Below are 10,886 nucleotides of genomic sequence, written 5' to 3'. Positions count from 1 at the left end.
ATATGTTAATTTTTTGTGTTTATTTGTTATGTATTATTTGTGTGAAAAGTATTACAAACCTAGTACAGTACAGTACTACATAACTGATTATATCAGTTGAGTACCTAGGATAAATTTGTTGTTAACTAAGTCCAGTTAAACAAACTGGACTTAGGAACGTGTTCTGGGAAAGGAACACATTCATATGTAAAGGACTTTCTGTACTGATACAGGAGAAATAGTTTATCCAAATTTTAAGAAAAGCACTTGAAGGACTTCCCAGTGGTCCTGTGGTTAAGACTTCACACTTTCAGTGTGGGGGATCATGAGTTTGGTCCCTGTCTGGGAACTAAGAGCCCACATGCCTCACAGTGCATCCAAAATAGAAAGAAAAGCGCTTGAAGTTATAACATTGCAAAGCCTTACACTTAATGATTTTATTATTTTTTTACTTGAAAAGGTTTTATTTTAGGGTTTATACATATCCCTTCATTGTTTTTGAGTAAGATTATCTAGATAAGAGGTCAGCAAAAAAAAAAAAAAAGAGGTCAGCAAACTGACCTGTGGACCAAACCTAGCCCACAGTTTTTTCTATGGCCCTAACAATGGTTTTTTTTGCCTTGTTTTCCTTTTGTTTTGACCCCACTGCCCAGCATGCAGGATCTTAGTTCCCCCACCAGGAATTGAACCTAAACCCCATATTGTGGAAGCACAAAGTCTTAACTACTGGACCACCAGGGAAATTCTCTAACAATTGTTTTTATTTTTTAAATAGTTAGAGAAAAATCAGAGGAAGAATATTCCATAATATATATGAATTATGTAAAATACTAATTTCTTAAATAAAGCTTCATTGAAACCCAATCAAGAGTTTATACCTGCTTTTACACCACAGCAATGGCATTGTATAGTTTGGACAGAGACCAGATAAACAGCAAAGTTGAAAATATTTACTACCTGGTCCTTTATAGAGGAAGTTTGTTGACTTTTGATGTAGATGGACATAAGAAACTTACATAAAAGTTTCATTTGATTTTGAAAAGTGATCAAACTATTATCAAAAACTATAATCTCTGCCTTTGTACATCCCATAACAATGTCAACAGAAAGTGACAAACATGTAAGACTGTGATGCCAATCTACAATTATAAATTTACATCTTTCTCCAATGTCACCATTGCTTTATTACAAGGCTGACACCTCTGTAAGCATTTGCAGTAGCCCACATAGCTCTGAATCATTAGAATACAAAATAACTGTATTCAAGACACCCTAAAATTTCCCATGAAAACAAGATAAAGTATAAATTTGAAATCATTGATATTATTTATGCAGTACTTCCAAAAGAGGGCTAAAGTAAACACAAATAGATATATGATAAACATTTTAATGAGAATAGTAGCAATCTGAAAAAAATTTTTTAAAAGGAATAAACATTTTCATGTGAATGATTTTCAATTTGTCATGTGAAACAGACTCCTAGTTTTTGAGTCTCCAAAGCACAAAGCAAAACCTTTATTCATGGAATGTATCACCTGCCAGCATATATTATTCTTATGTATGTGTGCGTGCTAAGTCTCTTGAGCTGTGTCCAACTCTCTGCGACCCTATGAACTGTAGCCCACCAGGCTCCTCTGTCTAGGGATTTCTCCAGGCAAGAATACTGGAGTGGGTGGCCATGCTCTCCTCCAGGTGATCTTCCCCACCCAGGGATCAAGCCTGCATCTCTTATGTTTCCTGCATTGGTAGGTGGCGGGTTCTTTACCATAAGCGCACCTAGGATACCTTTGTCTGATTTTCCTTTCTAGATTGTAAGCTCCTTTATGGCAGTTCATCTAATTCATATCCTCTGTAGCATCTTGTACAGTGACTTCCACATAAGAAAATAGTGAAATTTACTGAAGAAAAATGCATGAAAGGAAAAAATTCATGACCATTAACAGTATTCCTCCTAAAGAAATGGTCTGTAAGTAGTCAGAAATTTAGATGACAATTTCTGTATAAAGATTTCAATGGTGTAATTATTTGAAGTAGTAGAAGTCTAGAAGTAACTTAAATATCCAGTAATAGGAGATACTTCTGTTTTAAAAAGAATATAAAAAGCCATTTATATTTGTATTTTATAAAATATTTTAAAATAATATAAATATAAAAAGATTAATAGATGCTGTTTCTTAAAAAAAAAAAAAAAAAGCATGGCTTATCCATCCCATAGAATATTATGCCAGTCTTAAAAATAATGTAGTTGTGGACTTCCCTGGCAGTTCAGTGGTTAAGACTATGTGCTTCTCCTGTAGGGGCATAGGTTTAATCCCTGGTCAGAGAATTATCCCACATGCATCACAGTATGGCCAAAATAAATAAAAATTTAAAAAATAATAATGTAGTTGAAAACTTTTGATAAACTAGGGGGAAGATCACCATAAAAATGTTACGAGAAAATTTCAGGATTCAGAATTATGTATTCAGTATGATTTCACGGAAAGGCACCAAAATGTTAACAGCAGTTTCCACTGGGAAAAGATTATGGGTGAACTTAATTGGTGTCTCTCTACTTTTCCACATTTTCCATATTTGCTATAATAAGCATGCTTTTATTACTGGGAAAGTAGAAATAAACATTTGGGAAATAAATGAATAGGGTTGGCAGAAACTCATCAATGACCATTCTGAAGGAAAATAACCTGATTTAAGTGAAATGAGTATTTTTATCCTGAACACAGCAGGTTTTCCCAAACTTCCTGGCTGTGAAAGAGAGATGAAACTCCCATCCAGACAAAGAGAAGCTCTACCAGGGACAAATATGAATGAACAACCCTGGGCTATGGATAAATGACCTTCAACTTAAAAAGTTGACACTGCCTCCACAGCGTCAGCCTCACTGGTATGATCATCACTTACCCAGACAATTATCACCCTGTGTCTTTGCTAATTATAGAATATTTAAGCACACAATCAGTTCTTGAATAATTGGTTCTGTATCTTAGAATGTTCAGATGGAAGGTTTTTCCATCTGAAAATAGATGCAGTCATGGACTTTCTGTGCTTATTTTCAAACTTTATCAGATGTATTCTGGTACATATTATAAGGATATTCTGATTCTGTCATATGTCCTAAATAATAGGATTGCTCTAGAAGCATCAATATGTTCAGTGTAAGGTTTCAAATGATAGAAGAATGCGGTTATTTCAGCACATATTCTGGTTTTTCATGTTTGGTAGTTGTTATAATTTTGCTCATTCTTAATCTTAAATCTTTGCGATTCTATCTACTGATGCCAGTAGTATGCAGTCAATAAATGTTTATCTACTAACTGCCATCAATTTTTAGTAGTAACTAAATTGTTTATAAGAGAAAACTGCAGCTTTACTGTTCCTAAAAAATTATTATCGAGAGAATATAGAAGAATCTATATCACTGGAACTCATTTAGTTATACTTTCAAAAATAGAAGAAACATTAAGTTATGCCATTTTCCTGACCTGATCTCACCTTCAAAGTTCTAATGAAGTTCATTGAACAAGAAAATATTGTTTTAAGTTGTCAACAAACACCTTTAAATATAAGGTGTATATCTTTTAAAATATATAGAAATGATGTAGGAATGTGCACAATATATGCAAATATGGAATTTGGAGCATTCAACATCCAATAAGAATGTTTCTAAGGAATATTTCAGAAAAATCTTGCTTTTCCCGTCAATCATTAGATGTGGAAATCAAATGATATTACAAATAATGGTAGACTGCGATCGTCCAGTCCAAAGAACAACTATTTTCCAGATAAAGCACACTTGAAAAAAAATCATTTATTTTTGGCTGTGCTGGATCTTTGTTGCTGAACACAGACTTTCTCCAGTTGTGGCAAGTGGAAGCTACTCTCCTGTTGCATGGCATGGGCTCTAGGGCTTGTGGGCTTCAGTAGCTGCGGCACTCCGGCTCAGTAGTTGTAGCTCGCAGGCTCTAGAGTGCAGGCTCAGGAGTTGTGGCACGCCGGCCTAGTTGCCCTGCAGCATCTGGGACCTTCTTGGACCAGGGACTGAAGTGGTGTCTGCTACGATGGCAGGCAGATTCTTAACCACTAGACCACCAGGGACTTTGAGGCACACTTTAAAAAGACAATCTTTAACTGGTTTGATGTAAGTAATTAAAATCACATTATCATAATTATACCTGTATACAGGTCTGCTTTCCTTTTGCATCTGCTGGCAAGAAGTGACATTAAAGAATGTTTTACATGAGGTAATGAACACTTTTAATAAGTAATTATTTTCATCAGTTGGATTTTATTTTCATCTTTGATATTTGTTAAGTATGCATACTTATCTAGGCATGTAATTTGATAAGGCCCTTTCCATATTACATAAATATATTTAGTAATGTGGCCTTTATTTTCTAATAAAATAACCCAGAATTAGGACAACTATTCATGACAGAAGGCTGAGTTTTAAAGACGTATTACTTTCTGTCAATTCTACTAAAATAGCCATGCTTGAATTCTGGATCTATCCAAATCTAAGTAAAATGGTAACACTCAGCAAAAGGCAAATGCAACTCTTAGTAAGACAATATTATCTCTCTTATCTTTGTACTAGGAAGAAAGTTTGAGAGAATATATTTTACAAGATGCCCTTGATTTTACAGAAAATTTGGATGAAAGTGTCATGCAAGGAGAGAGTTGGGATTAAGGACTAGAAGAAAGAATAGCTACAACTTTATGAGTTATTTTAAAGCCTATGTAATTTAATAATTTTTAAAACTGAAGCAATCAGGGTATAAACAGGATGATTTTTATCTTATTTACTCTTCTTTTTAATAAGGTCCAACCTGACCACACCATTTAATATTCTAATCTATTTGACTTTTTTTCCCACTCCAAACCAGCACAATCTCTTTTCCCTGTTCTACTTTATTTTTCCATACCTGTCTCACTAACACACTTTGGTATTTCCATACTTGTTAATATTATGTTTGCTGGGATTTGTTTATCTCCCTCACCAATGCCACATAAATGATACAAACTTCAAAAAGGCATGAACCTTCTTTGTTTTGTTCTCTGCTGTATCTGAAGCTCCTGGAGCAGTATCTGATATGATAGGCTCTCAACAGATATTTGCTGAATTAACGTATGTATAAGTGAATGAATGGATTTCATCCATATGGGACTCCAGTAGCCTAGGCACTGTTCTGTTGGAAATAATATTATTATTTCCAATAAAACCAAAGGCTAGATACTGTTTGGAAGATGTCATGTGTGTTGTCTGACTTAATCTTTGCAATAACCTTACCAGGTAGACAGTTTTATACTCTTTAAAAATGAGACAGTAGAGCCTTGTAGATGTGAAGTAACTCTGTAAAAGTCTCAGATTTGGTAAATGCATGGGAGAGTGAAAATTTGCACAAAAACTCATGCATCAAAAATATTTCTACTGACAGAGCCTGCTTTAGAACAACTATTTCTCTAGAATTCATGTTAATTTTAATTTCTGACTTCATTGTGACAAGTTTGAGCTATTTTCTTTATTTTTTCATTTTTGGGTAGATGCTATATTTCCATGGTTGAAATAGGAACACAAAATAAAAAGGTATTCACTTACTGAGGAATCTGGCTCCCCACTGGTTCCCCTCCACTAACCCTTTGCTCTTTCACAGATAACCATTTCTATAGGTTTCCACTGTTACTTTATCAGAAACAGGAAAAATTATCATATATTGTTATTTTCTCCTTTTCTTACATATAGGATAGCTTACTATAACAAAAGCCCATATTTCCAGTGTCATTAGATTTCATGAGGTAAATAATTTTTCCCCTTTGATTATTTAGAAGAAAAGTTGATATAAATCCCTTATTAATCTTGGGCTAATAGATCTTATAAATGGGGTGAATCTTACTGTGACATTTGACTGACATTATTAATAATTTATAACTTCAAAGGAAGTCAAATTATGAAGGTATCAGGATTCTTAGTTTTATTTTAACATACACTAATTAAAATGTCTACTGCTGACATTTTGAAGATTTCAATTATTTTTATAGTCTCTGTACAACTTGGTACACATGTGAGAGTTCAGAAGCTTTGAATTGAGAAGCATGACTGCGTTGGGATATAGGAGTATTGCAAGATTCAGTGTTATAACTCTTTGAAGTAATAGCATTAAAATTTTTCTCCAGAACAAAAAACATATTAGTTTTTCTTCCAAGCCCACAAATTGGAAAATCCATTCTGTTAAAAATAAAGCCCAGAGTCTCGAGCGCTAGCTGGCAGCCAAGCGTGCGCGCTCAGGGATTAGTGGCCGCCATCGACGGTGCTTAGGTTCCTCTGGGCTCGTCTGCGCCGCTCGCTCGCCACACACTCCGCCGTTATAAGCCGCCACCATGGTAAAGCTCGCAAAGGCCGGTAAAAATCAAGGTGACTCCAAGAAAATGGATCCTCCCCCAAAGGAGGTAGAAGAAGATAGTGAAGATGAGGAAATGTCAGAAGATGAAGACGATGAGAGCAGTGGAGAAGAGGTTGTTATCCCTCAGAAAAAAGGCAAGAAGGCTACCACGACTCCAGCAAAGAAGATGATGGTTTCCCCAACAAAAAAGGTTGCAATTGCCACACCGGCAAAGAAAGCAGTTGTCACCCCTGGCAAAAAGGCAGCAGCTATGCCAGCCAAGAAGACAGTTAACACCTGCCAAAGCAGTGGTAACAGCTGGCAAAAAGGGAGCCACCCCAGGCAAAGCATTGGTAGCAACCTCTGGTAAGAAGGGAGCAGCTGCCTCAGGCAAGGGAGCAAAGAACGGCAAGAATGCCAAGAAGGAAGACAGTGATGAAGAAGAGGAAGATGACAGTGAAGAGGAAGACGACGAAGATGAAGAGGAGGATGAACCAGCAGTGAGGAAGGCAGCTGCTGCTTTTGGTGCTGCTCCTGCCACAGATGATGAGGATGACGAGGATGATAAGGAGGAGGATGAGGAGGACGAAGATGACTCTGAAGAAGAACCTATGGAGATTGTACCAGTCAAAGGAAAGAAAGCTGTAAAAGCTGTTCCTGTGAAGGCCAAGAGTGCTGCTGAAGATGAAGATGAAGAGGATGATGATGAAGAGGAGGAGGAAGAGGATGATGATGATGAAGAGGAGGAGGAAGAGGATGACGATGATGAAGAGGAGGACGACGATGAGGAGGAAGAAGAGGATGAGGAGGAGGAAGAAGAGGAGGAAGAAGAGCCTGTCAAAGAAGCACCTGGTAAACGAAAGAAGGAAATGGCCAAACAAAAAGCAGCTCCTGAAGCCAAGAAACAAAAAGTGGAAGGCACAGAACCAACTACATCTTTCAATCTTTTTGTTGGAAACCTGAACTTCAATAAATCTGCTCCTGAAATGAAAACGGGTATTGGTGATCTTTTTGCTAAAAATGATCTTGCTGTTGTCGATGTCAGAATTGGTGTATATAGGAAGTTTGGCTATGTGGATTTTGAATCTGCCGAAGACCTGGAAAAAGCCTTGGAACTCACTGGTTTAAAAGTCTTTGGCAAAGATGGCGGAGGAGTAGGACGGGGAGACCACTTTCTCTCCTACAAATTCATCGAAAGAATAACTGAACGCAGAGCAAACTTCACAGAACAACTTCTGATCGCTAGCTGAGGTCATCAGGCGCCCAGAAAAGCAGCCCATTGTCTTCGAAAGGAGGTAGGACAAAATATAAAAGATAAAAAGTGAGACAAAAGAGCAGAGGATGGAGATTCGTCCCGGGAAGGGAGTCTTGGGCGGCATTGCTTGGGGTGGGGTCCTGGCCTGAGTGCCCTGAGGACAATCGGAGGGAGCTTCTGTGAGGTGCCAACTTGAACTGTGGGAGACCAAAGGAGAGAGAGTACATTAACCGGCCCGAACACACTGCCGGCCATTCGCAGAACAAAGAGACCGAGAAAGTCCAGAGAAGAGCTCGCAGGCTGCGGACCGGCCCAGCATCCCCAGAGGCAGGAGGCCGGGGGGGTGGGGGGTGGGGGTGGAGGGGAAGGTCGCGGCGAGACACAGGGCGCAGGCACCCGACCGGCGCGGGCGGGGACTGGGGCTGGGGAAGCGGAGGGCGGAAGGCGCGCGCACCCGACTGGCGCCAGCGGAAACTGAGACTGGGACCGTGGAAGGGAGTGGGCGCGCCACACCTGGGGAGAGTGCGCCCACCAAGCCCCTGGCTGCCTGGACCGCTCTGACGGGGAAGGCACAGAGAGCAGGCGCAGCTTTTCACTCCGCACTTTTGTGGAACACCCGAGGGCTGGAACCTCGCGCAGCGCGGGGCATGCTCCATATAGAACAGCCGGGAGCCTGAGCAGCGCAGACGGAGAAAGCGGTGTCAGCCCCTCCCGGCAGCCCCAGCCCGTCCCCGCGGCGCAAGCCCGCCCTCACAGCGCCAGCCCCTCCCTGCAGCGCCAGCCCATTCCCGCAGCGTCAGCCCCTCCCCGCAGAGCGACGGAACTAGCTACCTGAATAAGAGTCCACCTCCGCCCGCCTGTGTCAGGGCGGAAATGAGGCTCTGAAGAGACCGGCAAACAGAAGTCAAATAAACAAAGGGAACCGCTTCAGAAGGGACTGGTGCAACAGATTAAAATCCCTGTAGAAAACACCGACTACACCGTAAGGGGCCTGTAGATATCGAGAAGTGTAAGCTGGAACGAGGAGCTATCTGAAACTGAGCTGAACCCACACTGACCACAACAGCTCTAGAGAAACTCCTAGATATAATTTTACTTTTTTCTTTTTTTTTTCTTTTTTTTTCTTTTTTTTTATTTTTTCTCTTTTATTTTCCTTTAAAATCCCCTATTACTCCCCCATTACTCCTTAACTTTCATTTTCATAGATTTTTACGATTTTTTTAATTAGGGGGAAAAAAAATTTTTTTTTTCTTTTTTTTTCTTTTTTCTTCTTCTTTTTTTTCTTTTTCTTTCCTTTTTCTCTTCTATTTTCTATTTTTCTTTTCCTCTTATTTCTTTTAAAGTCCTCTAGTACTCCTCTACTACTCCTTAATTTTCATTTTCAACACACTATAACCTTAAAAAAAAAAAAGAAGAGAAGCCCTATTTTTAAACCGAAGATTATTCTCTCCCAATCTTGACTCTCTGTTTTCTACCTCAGAACACCTCTATTTCCTCCTTTCCCCTCCTCTTCCCAATCCAATTCTGTGAATCCTTGTAGGTGACTGGGCTACGGAGAACACTCTGGGAACAGACAGCTGCGTAGATCTGTCTCTCTCCTCTTGATCCCCCTTTTTCTCCTCCTGCTCATCTCTATCTCCTCCTCCTCTCCTCTTCTTCATGTAACTCTGTGAACCTCTCTGGTATGGCCTAACAGGGAGAATCTTTTCGCCATTAACCTAGAAGTTTTCTCATCAGTGCTGTATAGTTGGAGAAGTCCTGAGACTACAGGAAGAATAAAACTGAAATCCAGAGGCAGGAGACTTAAGCCCAAAACCTGAGAACACCAGAAAACTCCTGACTACATGGAACTTTAAGTAGTAAGTGACTGTCCAAAAGCCTCCATACCTACACTGAAACCAACCACCACCCAAGAGCCAATAAGTTTTAGAGCAAGACATACCACGCAAATTCTCCAGCAACGCAGGAACATAGCCCTGAACGTCAACATACAGGCTGCCCAAGGTCACACCTAACACATAGACCCATCTCAAAACTCATTACTGGGCACTCCATTGCTCTCCAAAGAGAAGAAATCAAGTTCCACGCACCAGAACACTGACGCAAACTTCCCTAACCAGGAAACCTTGACAAGCCAATCGTCTAACCCCACCCACTGGGTAAATCCTCCACAATAAAAAGGAACCACAGACCTCCAGAATACAGAAAGCCCACTCCAGATACAGCAATCTAAACAAGATGAAAAGGCAGAGAAATACCCAACAGGTAAAGGAACATGAAAAATGCCCACCAAGTCAAACAAAAGAGGAGGAGATAGGGAATCTACCTGAAAAAGAATTTAGAATAATGATAATAAAAATGATCCAAAATCTTGAAAACAAAATGGAATTACAGATAAATAGCCTGGAAACAAAAATTGAAAAGATACAAGAAATGTTTAATAAAGACCTAGAAGAAATAAAAAAGACTCAATTAAAAATGAATAATGCAATGAATGAGATCAAAAACACTTTGGAGGGAACCAAGTGTAGAATAACGGAGGCAGAAGATAGGATAAGTGAGATAGAAGATAAAATGGTGGAAATAAATGAAGCAGAGAGGAAAAAAGAAAAAAGGATCAAAAGAAATGAGGACAACCTCAGGGACCTCTGGGACAATGTGAAACGCCCCAACATTCGAATCATAGGAGTTCCAGAAGAAGAAGACAAAAAGAAAAGGCCATGAGAAAATACTCGAGGAATAATAGACTGAAAACTCCCTTAAAATGTGGAAGGAAATAGCCACCCAAGTCCAAGGAAAACCCAGAGAGTCCCAAAACAGGATAACCCAAGGTGGAAACACCCAAACCACATATTAATCAAATTAACAAAGATCAAACACAAAGAACAAATATTAAAAGCAGCAAGGGAGAAACAACATAATAACACACAAAAGGGATTTCCCATAAGGATAACAGCTGATCTATCAATAGAAACCCTCCAGGCCAGGAGGGAATGGCAAGACATACTGAAAGTAATGAAAGAGAATAACCTACAACCTAGATTACTGTATCCAGCAAGGATCTCATTCAGATATGAAGGAGAATTTAAAAGCTTTACAGATAAGCAAAAGCTGAGAGAATTCAGCACCACCAAACCAGCTCTTCAACAAATGCTAAAGGATCTTCTCTAGACAGGAAATGCAGAAAAGGTTGTATAAACGTGAACCCAAAACAACAAAGTAAATGGCAACGGGACCACACCTATCAATAATTACCCTAAATGTAAATGGGTTGA

The 10,886-nt window shown here is 39.3% G+C and overlaps 1 pseudogene across 1 annotated transcript in view; it reads left to right on the top strand.

Annotated features, from left to right (window-relative positions):
• The first annotated feature begins 6,243 nt into the window (after window positions 1-6,243).
• LOC122423993 overlaps window positions 6,244-10,886 on the top strand; it is a 6,770-nt pseudogene continuing 2,127 nt past the window's right edge. The window contains exon 1 of the transcript XR_006264266.1: window positions 6,244-7,486. The product of XR_006264266.1 is annotated as a nucleolin-like (transcript). The remainder of the gene's footprint in view (window positions 7,487-10,886) is intronic.

The sequence above is a fragment of the Cervus canadensis genome, chromosome 21, assembly GCF_019320065.1.
Source record: "Cervus canadensis isolate Bull #8, Minnesota chromosome 21, ASM1932006v1, whole genome shotgun sequence".
Taxonomy (NCBI): domain Eukaryota; kingdom Metazoa; phylum Chordata; class Mammalia; order Artiodactyla; family Cervidae; genus Cervus; species Cervus canadensis.
The sequence above is the reverse complement of the archived record's forward strand: the minus strand, read 5'-3'. Positions and strand labels throughout refer to the sequence as shown.